The sequence below is a fragment of the Sminthopsis crassicaudata genome, chromosome 1, assembly GCF_048593235.1.
Source record: "Sminthopsis crassicaudata isolate SCR6 chromosome 1, ASM4859323v1, whole genome shotgun sequence".
NCBI classification, from domain to species: domain Eukaryota; kingdom Metazoa; phylum Chordata; class Mammalia; order Dasyuromorphia; family Dasyuridae; genus Sminthopsis; species Sminthopsis crassicaudata.
In genome coordinates this window covers 479,342,060-479,355,168 of record NC_133617.1, presented here as the reverse complement: position 1 = coordinate 479,355,168, position 13,109 = coordinate 479,342,060, and the positions used below count along the sequence as shown (strand labels likewise).

The 13,109-nt window shown below is 40.1% G+C and overlaps 1 long non-coding RNA gene across 1 annotated transcript in view; it reads left to right on the top strand.

Annotated features, from left to right (window-relative positions):
- Positions 1–8,966, top strand: part of LOC141550463 (uncharacterized) — a 74,546-nt gene extending 65,580 nt beyond the window's left edge. Inside the window, exons 3-4 of the long non-coding RNA XR_012484607.1 lie at positions 44–164; positions 6,920–8,966. This is a non-coding gene — a long non-coding RNA (uncharacterized LOC141550463). The remainder of the gene's footprint in view (positions 1–43; positions 165–6,919) is intronic.
- The last annotated feature ends 4,143 nt before the right edge of the window (positions 8,967–13,109 follow it).

Sequence of the window (13,109 nt, the reverse complement as noted above, 5' to 3'; positions counted from 1 at the left end):
GCACTAATCTTTGTCTTTGCATTTATTTTTTTTTCTATTCTAGGCAAAAGAGCCTTGATATGACTATGAACATGAGTTTCAAAAAAGTCAAGAGAGTAAGTCACCAGGAACTTTGGGAGTGCAGTCAATGCCAATCCAGCATTGATGTCCCAAGGCAAAGCTAGGTAGGTTGCCCAAATAACGGGCAATTAAAATGCTGCCCATACATCCAGCTACATTTGGATATTTACTTGTAGGATATGTGTTAAGTCTGAGCTCCCTCTCCCTATACCAAAGTAGTATAGCAGCGAATGTGCCGTAGGTACTGGGAGAAAAGGTTTGTCCCACTGTTCTTGCTATGTCTTCAAAGTAAAAAAAGCTAATTGATGTTAATTAGCTAAATGGAACCAGAGCTGAACTCACTGGAATGAAGGCTTGAGCCGAGTTAGAAAAAGGCAACCTTGACCCCTCAGGGGTACCCCTAGTCTTGAGGCAGGAGCTTAACTGACCATGGTTGAGAAGAGTAAGATCAGAGGGTATCAATACCCTAGCACCATATACTCCATATAGTAGGAGCTTATAGAGTGCTCATTGAATTGAATTAAATTCTTTTTAGGAAAGAGATGAGACATTGTCCAGATAGCCTCATTTCCCCCATAAACTGTACTTGACTTGGGGCAGGAGGCAACCAGGACAGATAGGGCCAGTAAAAGACCATCATCTTCTGCCTCTTGGGCAGTCCTAATGGACGTTCTGCCAGTTGATCAGTGGAACCGAATCAGCCAGCCAGTCCTTAGGGGACCTGGGGGGAATGAAACGCGTTCTCTCCCTACACACGTTTCCGGAAACTGACTCGACAAGGCCCAGGTGTTTGCAGGCTCCAGGCTCACGGAGGGAAGATTAATCAGAGGAGCGGTCTCTCTGTTTGCACCGTGATGAAAAACAGAGCCTCATTAGTGTGTTTAGACACAAGATGGATCAGTCTTCTCCAGGGGTAATTGGCAGGCCTGCAGCTAGGGGAGCTGGGGACTGCTGGGGGCGGGGAGGCAGGGGAATGTCAGACACTGTGAGAGAGTGTGGCCCCTTTTGTCTGATGGGGAAAGCGGGGAACATCAGAAGGCAAAGGAAAACTGATGGGTGCCTGGCACCCAGTCCCTCAGGGAGAGGGAGTAGCTGCCAGTGGAGAAGAATAGCTCCTACTCCCATATCACTTTACAGTTTACAAAGTGGGAGAAAAAAAAAGTGGAAGACAGCTTATTGTAATAGAGCACGGGAGGCCCTAGATTCAAACCGTGACTGCCTGCTGACTTTGGACAAGTCATTCTTGGAGTTCTGTTTCCTATTCTATAAATGGAGGGGGCCAGACCAGATGGCCTCTGGGGTCTCCAGCTCTGAGATGCTATGATGTTAAGTGCTTCCTTCGCAATAACCCCAATTTTGCAGGCATCGAAAGTGTTATCCTGTTTCACTCCTGAAGAACAGAGTCTTAGTCACCTCACCACAATCAAAGAATTGGATAAAGAAGTCGAGGCTCCCTCCTAAATCTCAGACTCAGCCTGGTATCAGGAGACCTGCATTTAAGCTGTGACTTTGATCAAGCCACTTGCCTCTCAGTTTTCTCATCTGTGAAATGGAAATAATCATTTATCTCATAGAGACGTTGTATGGGAACAAATGCGTAAACTGTAACATTAAATGGAAAAGTGAGCTCTAGTTAGCCTCTCCTGGAGTACAACCATGGGAACATCATGTTAGGTTGGGGGGCTTTCAGAACTGTCAGCTTTAAGGGAGGAATTTGACTAGAAATACCTGTGGAGCTGGGAAACATAAAATATAAAATCTAGCACTAAAAGTGACCTCATAGGTCTTTTGGTTCGATCTCCTCATTTTATCAAGAGGGAAACTGAAATCCAGACAGATAAGATAACTTTTGGAGGTCACATAGCTACTGCTGTTCAGTCATGTCTGACCCTTTATGACTCTATTTGGGTTTTCTTGGCAAGGATACTGGAGTAGTTTATCATTTCCTCCTCCAGCCCATATTACAGATGGGGAAATTGAGGTAAATAGGGTTAAGTGACTTGTCCAGGCTGGATTTGAACATAGAAACATAAGTCTTCCTAACTTCAGGACCCAGTATTCTATCCATTCTATCACCTAGCTGCCCCAAGTCACATAGCTAGTAAGTGGCTGAGCTTAGATTTGAATAAAGGTCCTCTGGTTCCAAACAGGGACTCATTCAGCTACGCAGTTATTCTGCCCCTGGTCATCTTTGGCTCAATCCCCATGTCTCCTGATCTGGGTACTGAGGGATTTGCTGTCCCTTCAGTTTCCAGTCTGGGGGGGGCAGCAGCTAGAGTGACCAGCCACCACAGAGTTTTAGCTCACTAGTTCTTCTGCCACAGAGAACTTCTCTGTATGGAAGGAAGCACATCTGCTCAAACACAATTTCATCCAAAGCTAGAATGTATTTTTCTCTCATATTCAAATCCCATTTTGAGTCGGCGACAAAGAGTGCACCCAACTCGGTTTATAACAAATCAAATGAGGAGGTTGACATTTAGTGAGGAAGAAAAATAATCATAAATGATGGTTTTTATTAAAAAATATCACCAGGAAATTTTTTTGTTCATTTCAGGAGCCTAAGGAAAAAAAAACAGAAATGTAATAAGAAGGGAAAAGCGGGAGACGGGGAAAGGCAAATTAAGATCATAGAAATAGGAGGAAGAGAGCTACAAATATCTGGCCTGAATCAATAGCCTTCTGTATTGTTTGGCCTTTGTCATGAATTTCCTGCACTAATGAAAGAAAAGTCCTATTCTTACTCTATAAAGTGAAATGCATTGTTCTGTAATAGACATGGAAAAAATGGTTGTGTGGAAGGAGGAGGGGACAGCTCATTTGTCAGGAATGGAATGATGGATCCCTCCTTCAGTGTCCATGGAGAATGACCCAGGCTAGAAGGACAAGGTACCCTTCCTGCTAAGAGGGGTAAAAAGATTCCCTTTTTAAGAAAGGCTGTGTGGAGCAATAGAAAGATTTGATTTAAAGTCAGGAGACCTGGGTTTGAATACTGACAGGTACAGTGAATAGCTATGTGAACATGGACAGATTTAACTGAGTATTTTCTCAGAGATAAAATGGGGACAACAATAACAGAAAATGGGAACAATAATAACAGGATAGGGGCATCTTCTATGGCATGGAGAACTGGGTTCAAAATTTGCCTCTGTGTGACCCTGGACAAAAACACCTAATCTCTGTGTTGGGAAATGTAAGATTATGTTAGAGATAAACTGCTGATCTGCAAACGTAGAGGGAGTTTCCACACTAGAAATCCCTTCAGTTAGATAAAATCACAATTTTGGAACAGAATAAGTAACAAAAAACAAAAAACAAAACAAAACAAAAAAAAAAAAAAAAACCCAAACACCTGCGCATAACTTATCTTGCAGAATCATTTTAAGAAAAGTTCTTGTGATAATTGTGGAAATATGTATAGAAGAATTGCACATGTTTAACATATTGGATTACTTGCCATCTAGGGGAAAGGGTGGGAGGAAGGGAAGAAAAAAATTTGGAACATGAGGTCTTGCAAAGGTGAATGTTAAAAATTATCTATGCATATGTTTTAAAAATAAAAAGCTTTAATAAAAAAGGCTTTTTATAAACATTACAATGCTATATAAATGTGTCATGATTAGCAAGATTCTTCTTGCTAGGGCCTTTGGAGGCTGATAATAGTAAAAAGAGAAGCAAGGCTGGACCCCTTTTATCCTTCTCAAATTATTCTTCTTGTCTTGCTTCCAAAGTTCCTGTAGTGGCTATTAGTTAAAAATAAGTTAGTAGTTCTCTTCTCCTAGTTAGGGGAGAATTATTAAATCAAAAAATATGAACAGATCTTAGGGAGTTAATCTAATTCTCTCACTTTACAGAAAAGTAAACTGAGGACTAGGAAAAGAGGCAGCTTGAAACAGAGGCACATAGCATTTTCCTCCTTGTTGGGCTTCTCATATACCAAATAGAGCTCCCTCCATAGTTATTTTCCTTCTTTTCCCTCTCTTGGGTTTCAGTCCTGTAAGGTATTTATGCCTAAGCCAAGTGACAAGTGAGTTGGTCTCTGGACTTGGAAGCCTTGGATTGGAATCCATATGTGACTCTTAGTAAGTTACCTACCTTTTCAATGTTTTACTTCTCCCTTACTCCCCCTGGCCCAGGTAATTCTCTAAGGCCATAAGCACATGTTGATCTGCATTGGTAGATATTTCTTCTCTTGAAATTCCCTAGATTAATGAAATCACAGATTTGGTTCATTTAGAAAATAGCATTTATTCTCCTAACGGTTTGATTGTTGTTGTTTGTTTGTTGTTAACAAATTACCAGACAGGTAGATTTGGATTCTTGACCCAGATTGCAACATATTTAACAGTGTAAGATCAAGATTTTGTGGACAAGGAGGAACTATATGGGCTGCACAGGTTTAAAGCAAGAAACTGAACCCTAGAATAGGAATATTTAAAGAGAACTTGGAGGTCCTAGAGACTCTTCCCACCTTTCCCATCCCCTAATAAATTGATTGTTTCTAGGATGCTCTTCAGGATAGAAAGAAAAATCCATACCCTAATAAGTTAATCAGGGTATTTCTTGAATGTTTCAGTGTTGCCCTTTGGGACAGAAGAAAAAAGCCTTCTTGGACTTAGGATGGGGAACTTCCCATGTGTTCAGTAGCCTCAGAGGATAGAGGAAAAAAATTTTCCAAGAAGAGAAAGGGGGTTACAGTAGTCAGATCTCTAGATCCAGGATTGAGCTATGAGGCAAAATTGTGAATTCCAACAAGTTTAAATTCAGTGACCCCTCCATGCTATCTCCTTCTTGAAGGACGTCATTCTGAGATGCCTGATTCACTGAAGCTATAATTCTATCTCAGAATGTCTGAGCTGGGAGATCTTTAGAGATCAACTAATTTTGTCATGATTTCAGTAACTTTCCTAAGGCAGCAGCTGGGAGAATTGACTTCCTACAGTGGTCCTCTGTCTCCCGGGCCCAGGCTTTTCCCATTCTTTGTATTTTAGTGTCAGTTAATGGTTAAAATCCATGTCTCCAAAGGAATTATTCTCTAATGGTGGAATCTTAGGCATTACTGGTGAGCCAGTGAGGAAGATGCTTTGGGGCAGGGATGCCTTTCCAGTGCCCCCCAATGTGCCCTTTCCACCACACACAGGATTTCTCGTGCTCCTGGAAACTGCCCAGAATCCTTTCAGTCTGGGGGAAAAAGTCCACACCAGAATGTACTTTACAAAGTCGTTCAGCGTTTTGCTGCCAAGTCATGTCGACACTATCTCGACAACACCTCTCCCAGTCTCCCCAGCCAGGGGAGTTTCTCTGACCCAGCACAGAAATAAGAGTATGGCACAGAAGTGAAGGTCGAAAAGAGGGTCCGAGTCTCACCTCCACCACTTACTAGCTGTGTGATTTTGGACGAGCCATATCTGGGCTTCCCTCTCCTGCTTTGTGAAATGAAAGCTGGACTGTTTGTTCCCTAAGAGCCTCCTAGCCTAATATTCTATGATATTTAAGTTACTAAATGAAATCAAAAGACTCAGGTTGATGGGGAAGAAGTAATACAGTGTGGAAGCCCTGAGGAAGGCAAGTCGAGTCAGAAATGATACTCCTGGGTCAGCTCTGAAAGTAACTGCTTGCTGTGAAGACAGCTCATCAAGCTGGGTCCTCTCGGACTGCTGGGAACTCATGGCAGCCTTTCCCTTTGACTTAGGGCTAAAAAGGAGGAAGAACAGAACACACATTTATTAAGCGCTTACTATGTGCTAGGCACTGGGCATTTTACAAAAATTTTTGATCCTCACAACAATGCTGTGAGGCAGGTGCTATTATTATTCCCATTTTTTCAATTAAGAAAATTGAGTCAAATAGGGTTAAGTGACTTGCCCAGGGTCACGCAGCTAACAAGTGTCCATAGCTGGATTTGAATTCTGATCTTCTAGACTCGATGTCCAGTTCTTTCCCTCCTGTGATATCTCACTATTAGCCTAGCTGGCCAAGGGTGATTTATGCCATTTTGAGATGGCACAAGGGTAGGTTTAAAAAATGCCATTTTTATCAATACCTGGCAGGAGGAATGAAGCCGATGAAAATTATCCAAGTCCTTGCCCTTCCCCCAAACTCTCCACATCAGCTCCCATGGGGGGAACCTCCCAGCTTTCTTTGAGTTACAGACTCATACAATGTTTGAGCTTGACCAGATTATTTGTGATCCTGTGGGTTTCTAAACTGGAACAATAATTAGCAGCTTCCTAGATCACAAGGAGCCTGTAGGGAATGTGGTGGATTCTCCACCTGAGAATATAGTTTACAAAGGACAGAAAAATAGAAATAAGAGCTAAAGGCAAGTGGGAACACGGACTTCAGCTGAACTTCCAAGCCTTATTCTTGGATGGAATAGGAGGTTACCCAAAAGGTTTGCTTGGGGGAGATTTCTAGCTGTCTAGTTTTCCTTTCCATTAATCCTTCTACATTTATGACCTAAAATTTGCACCATTATAGCCCTGCTTCTGATTTCATTATCAAAGGTAAGGATGCTATTTCCACAAGGCCTTTGTGAAAATACATAGGCTTTTCCAGTCCCATCCCTGCCTTGTCACCTTCTACAAGGTCTGTTCTGACTAGATTTATCACTCGTTCCAAATCCTGGTAGCAGTTGTCCCCTGGCACTCAGTTCTCCCTTCTTTCTCCTAGAGTCCAGCACCTCTTTGGTGAAATGAGAATATTAGATGATCCTTTCAAACTGGAACCTGATGATTTTATGGGTATTAGGCAGTAGAGGAGGTTGTGAGGGAGCTGGATTAGGAGAAATGGGCTTCAGGTGACACAAACAAATTTTGTTGTCATAAAGAAATTTTGCTTGCTTCTCAATTTTGCCCAGGACCTATTCTGGTGGAGGAGATGGTGACGTGCTGATCAACACCACAATGGATAGATGTACTTTTCCTTGACTTTACTGGGATTTGAAGTTGGAAGGTAAAATGAAGTGAGCAGAAGCAAGAAAACATACACAGCAACAACAACATTATGTGATGATCAGCTGGGATGGACTTGGTGCTTTCAACAATGAGGTGATTGAAGGCAGTTCCAATAGACTTGTGATGGAAAGAACCATCCTTATCCAGAGAGAAAACTATGGAGACTCATTATGGATCAAAGCATAGTATTTTCACTTTGTTGTTATTTGTTTGTTTGTTTGCTTGGTTTTTTATTTCTCATTTTTTCCCCCTTTTGATCTGATTTTTCTTACGCAGTATGACAAACATGAAATATATGTAAAAGAATTGTACATGCTTAACCTATATTGGGTTGCTTGCTATGTTGGAGAGGGAAAAGGAGGGAAAGAAGAGAGAAAAATTTGGAACACAAGGTTTTGCAAAGGTGAATGTTGAAAACTATTTTTGTAGTATTTGGAAAAATAAAAAGCTATTATTAAATTTTTTTAAAAATAAAATTAGAAGGGATCTTAGAGATCAACTGGACCAATTCTCCCATTGGACAGAGAAAGAAAGAGAGGCTCAGAGAGGGAAGAAACTGTTTAAGTTTACATAGGTAGCAGAGCCCAGATCATCTGATGTGAGGTAGAGTATTCTTTCTGCTTCACCATGATGCTGACCAGAACAACAGCTATATCTTCAATCAAGAACCTTAACATAATGGAAAATGTTACTTAAAATCCCCATTTATATATTATTGCCCGTCTGTCTTCTTAATAGAGAAGGAAATGGCAAAACACTGCTGTATTTTTGCCAAGAAAACCCCAAATGGGGTCACAAAGAGTCAGATGTGCCTGAAATAATGAACAACAACAATGTCTTTTTAGTGTCAATTCCTTTTTTCAGTCTGCCACAGTCCTTTCTAGGAAGACGTCAGAGTTGTATCTGTTACTGAATCAGGTCAAGATCAGATAACAGAAGTCAGAGGATTCAGATCAAAAAAATATCTGAAAAGCAATTATTTTGAATAAACCCCTTTCTCAGTTTAACTCACTTTTCTTATTTGCAAAATGGAAATAATAGTTCATGTATTTTTGTAATCATTGTTTAGTTATTTCAGATTCTTCATGACACCATTTGGGGTTTTCTTGACTGAGAAACTGGAGTGACTCATTTTACAGATGAGGAAACTGGGACAAATAGGATGAAGTGGCTTACACCCAGGGTCATGCAGCTAGTATCTGAGACTGGATTTGAATTCATAAAGATGCATCTTTCTGATTCCAAGCACAGTACTCTATGTGCTGAACCACCTAGCTGCTCTATACTTTAACTCTGTTCATGGGTTTATTTTGAAGAAAACATTTTTTAACTATAAAGTGCTATAGAAATATGAATTGTTCATATATTGGATTACTTGCTGTCAAGGGGTGGGGGAAAGGAATGAAGAAAAATTTGGAACACAAGGTTTTGCAAGGGTAAATGTTGAAAACTATCTTTGCATATATTTTGAAAATAAAAAAGCTATTATTTTAAAAAGAAAACATAATTTATGAAATAAGAAAGACCTTGCAAAAACAATTATGAAAGGTTTACAACCGCTTATTTGTCAATATATTGATGAACCATGATGTCAGAGCAATGATGAAACATGCTACCCAACTTCTCATAGAAGCAATTATTGATAAATGCATATATATGTATACATATATATACATACATACACATACATGATATGTTTACATAGATCTCTATAGATGTACACATGACTATATATGTCTGAGTGCATGTACGTACATAGATAGGTTGTATTCATCATGATGTATATTTTATTTTTAGACATGGTCAATGTAGACTTCTTTTTGCTTATCTATATATGTTGTAAAACATTTATCTTTCTGTTGTTTTTACTGTTGCTGTTTTATTCTTAATTGACAAGGGAGGAGGTAATGAGGGAGAAGTAGATTTTTGATAATAAAATTTAATTGAAAAATAAAGGCAATAATTGTAACTTTAAAAAAGGAAATGTGAATTGTTATCATTATTTCTCTGGGGAAATTAATTAGTACAGCTTTGGAGCTCTTTCCCTGGGTCTAAGTTTGGCCCAGAAGACAGGATACCAGACTTGGAGTGGAAAATCTTGGGTTCAAATCGTGCTTCAGACACTCACCAGCTGTGTGATACTGAACAAGTAATTTAATCTCTCTATGCCTCAGTTTCCTCATTTTTCAAATAAGGAGGTTAGACTTAATGGTATTTAAGGTCCCTTATAAAACTAAGCCAATGGTCCTATGATTGGTGAGTAAAAGTACAAACTCAGGGAGCTCATTTTATCTTTCTAATCCTGCTTTATTTCAATGCAGTTATCCAGCAGGCCCCAATCTGCCATCTACTCTGCCCCTTACCCATACATTTCTCTCTTTCTACCTCCTGCTCTAGGCCCAGTAATTAAATCAATACTAGTATTGATTTTAGGAAGAGTGTATCAATTGGTTGACCTATAGGTCAACTCATCATCCCTATAACTCCCAAAATAAAACTTCCTATCCTTTGTTATCCCTCCCCTACACATATCATCTCCCCCATCAGAATGTAAACTCTTTGAAGGAAGGGATGCTTTTGTTTTTGTATTTGGATTCCCAGTAGAAACACAATACGTGACACATAATACATGTTTGCTAAATGCTTTTTCTTTCATTCAATCAATTAACCAACTTTTATTACACTCCTCCTAAGCACTAAGCACTGTGTTAATTGTACATGCATTCATTTATGTTTGTCTTTGTTCTGGGAACACAGAAAGAAAATGAGACATGATTCTCTTCTCTGAAGGAACTTATAATATTGGTGGAGAAAGATTAGACTTAGGCTTAACCTTTTGTGATATTCTTTTCCATTGACATTGATTATAGGTGGTAGGCCTGGTTCTGTAAAGCAAAATATTAACTTCTCACATTGTATGGGGTTTTAAAGGCTACAAAATGCTCTCCTCAGAACTATTCTGGGAGGTAGGAAACTCAAGCATTGACATCTTCCTTACACACATACACACACTTCTTTTTTTGTTTTTTAAAGACTTGGTCTCCCAACCTCAACCAAGGTGAAGGTACAGGGGTCATTCATTGACTCCTGATCAGCATGGGATCTGCTCCATTTTTCCAATCTACGTGAGTCAGCTCCTCCTTAAAGAGCTTGATTCTCCCTCACTCCCCACCTACCCACTCTTAGCAGTTTGTCATTTTGGTGCTAGACTTAGTTTAGACACTTGATTGGTTTTGCTTACTGCAGCTCAGAACTTCAGAACTCAAGTGATCCACCAGCCCCCAGCCTCCCTGGTAACTGGAAATAGAGGTATATAAGCCCATATTCAGCAACAGGAATTTTTCCCCAAAAGAGGAACCAGCAAGCAGAGGGATTGGCCTCCAGACCACTGGTCAGTTCAGATCTTCTAATTTATCTCACTAAAGTAGAAATTGATGCCAAAGAAGGGCTGTATTTTATTGTATCCCTTTTCCAGAATTCCTCTAACATTTATTATTCCTTCTATCAATTCAACATTTATCATATATTGCACTGCCTGGCACTGTTAGCTCAGATGAAATATTTGTATAGCACTTAGCACAGTGACTGGCACAGAGAAGGTTCTTAATAAATGCTTATTCTCTTCCCCATCTGCAGTCTCCTTACAAAATGCAATATAGAGTCAGGAGGCCTGGTTCAGCTCTGTGACATTAGGTAAGTTCTTTCCCCTCCTTAAATCTAACCTTCCACATCTGCAAAATAGAAGTAATGTAATATATAATGTGTTGTTCAGTGATTTCAGGCATATCTAACTCATTGTGACACATTTTAAAGTTTTCTTGGCAAGGATATTGGAGTGGTTTACCATTTTCTCCTCTAGCTCATCTTACAGATGAAGAAACTGAGGCAAAAGGTGTAGTGGCTGCCCAGGGTCATACAGCTAATAAATGTCTGAGACTGGATTTGAATTCAGGAAGATGAGTCTTCTGGACCCCAAGTCCAGCACTCTATCTACTGTACCATCTAACTGCCTTTATAATACATAATATATGGGGTAATTGCAGTGAAGCTCACTTAGTCAGTCAACAAGTGCTTATTAAGTGTTAGCATCAGGGTATATACATTGTCCTGGCTGGTTATGCCTTCTTTACTTCATATAATCTGCCCTTGGTTCTTTGTCTCCCTTGTTGCTTCTTCCTAAAGGCAAAAGGATTTGCAACATCTCCTCTCCTGTTGTTAACATTTCCTTCTGGAATCCCCACCCTCTGAGGGAGCTTGCCAATAGTCACCCATTTCCCAATTAGCATGTCATTAAAATGAACACCTGCACCAGCTCTCACCCTTGACCAAGGCTCCCTGGCCATGTTTTACAGCTTCCCAATAGCATTTTCCTGCTGGAAACCATTCCCCTCCTGTTTCCCTGTGGACCCACCAGATCAATGGGCCAGAAAACACAGCTGGCCAGCAGGGAAGATTGGCCCCCAGCCCAGGTCCCTTAATGTTCTGCAAGGACTAAGTGAGAAATCCACCTTAAAGCAGGGAGGAGGAGAGGAAGAGCGCTACTATTTGATTGGGCTATAAGCACAACTCTACTTGGTGAGGTAAGCACCAAACCTGGAGTTAGGAAGGTGCTCCTGAGTTCAAATATGACTTAGACACTTCTTAGCTGTGTGACCCTGGGAAAATCACTTAACCTTGTTTGCCTCAGTTTTTAAAAATGAACTGGAGAAGGAAATGGCAAACCACTCCAGTGTCTTTGCCAAGAAAACCCCAAATGGGATCGTGAAGAGTCAGACACAACTGAAACGACTGAACAATAAAAAGTTCCTTTTAGCTCTAAATCTATGATGCTAAGGTTTCAAAAAAAAAAAAAAATTGATCCAAAACAGTATTTGAAGCCACATCTTCTTTGCCATCCACTAGACCAAGTTTCCTGTCAATCATAATAATAATGACAACAAAACAACAATAATAAAAGGTTATTATTAATACATGCCCTTCCTACTTCAAAAGATTTCTGTAAGAGTTTCTGAAAAAGAACATGTAAAAGGATTTAGCGAACTATAAAATACTAGAGAGACCTAAGGTGTTAGAGTTTCTACCTTTATTGCCCAAGATCATAGAATTAGTATCACTGTCAACAGGGGAAGGGACAATAGAAAACAGAGAGGAGAGAGGCTTGAGGGTAGCTCCTAAATAGAACATGCTCTTTCAGAAAACAAGGTGAGGGAGGGAAACCAGAATGACCTGCTTAAAGGTAGCAACATGACTTTACCTATACTCTTCTCTGGCCGTAGTCCTGTCCATGGTGCTGACAACTCACCTCCCTCAGGCAGTGCTTCTCTGGAGATACCCTTCTGTCTAAGAAATAACATCTGAGAGCCCTCAATATTCACTGGAATACATTTTCCAGGTTTTCTCCCCACTTATCATTTATTAAGTGCATACTATATTCCAGATGAAGTGCTAGGCACTTTACAAATAATGTCTAAAGATGGTCTTGAGAAGTAGGGGAAATATTATCCCCATTTTACAGTTGAGAAAACTGAGGAAAACAGAAATTAAATGATTTTCTGAGAGTCACTAATAATTCTCCTTTCAAACTTTCTGAAAGGATGGAAGGAAGTTGGAAAGAACTATTCCCCAGGTCAAGTGTTTGATTAGGGATAGAGAAAAGTAGGAAGCAGAAATGACCCAGGAAATAAAAAAGAGGCTTTAGAATGAAAGTATTTCTCTGAGCAAAAGTGGCGCACTACTGAGTTCAAGCACTGGCAAGGACATCACAGATTTGATCAAATTCAGTCCATGTTCAAAAGGAGACAGGGACTGGAGGTGTCAGGATCTGTGCAGATCAATAATGTTCAAGGCTAGATTTGAACTCAGGTCTTCCTGACTCAATACCCAGCAATCTGTGCATCAAGAAAAGAAATAAACAAAGGAATCAAACAGCATAAAGAAAGCCAGAAATGGAAGTGGGGGTAGTGGGAAGGATGAGGGAGTGAATGATGTAGTAGACAAGTGTCAGATCAGGGAATCAGAAAACCTGGGTTTATGTCACTTCCTGTCCCTCAAGGTTTCAGTTTTCTCATCTTTAAATGAAAGGGTTGTGCTGGA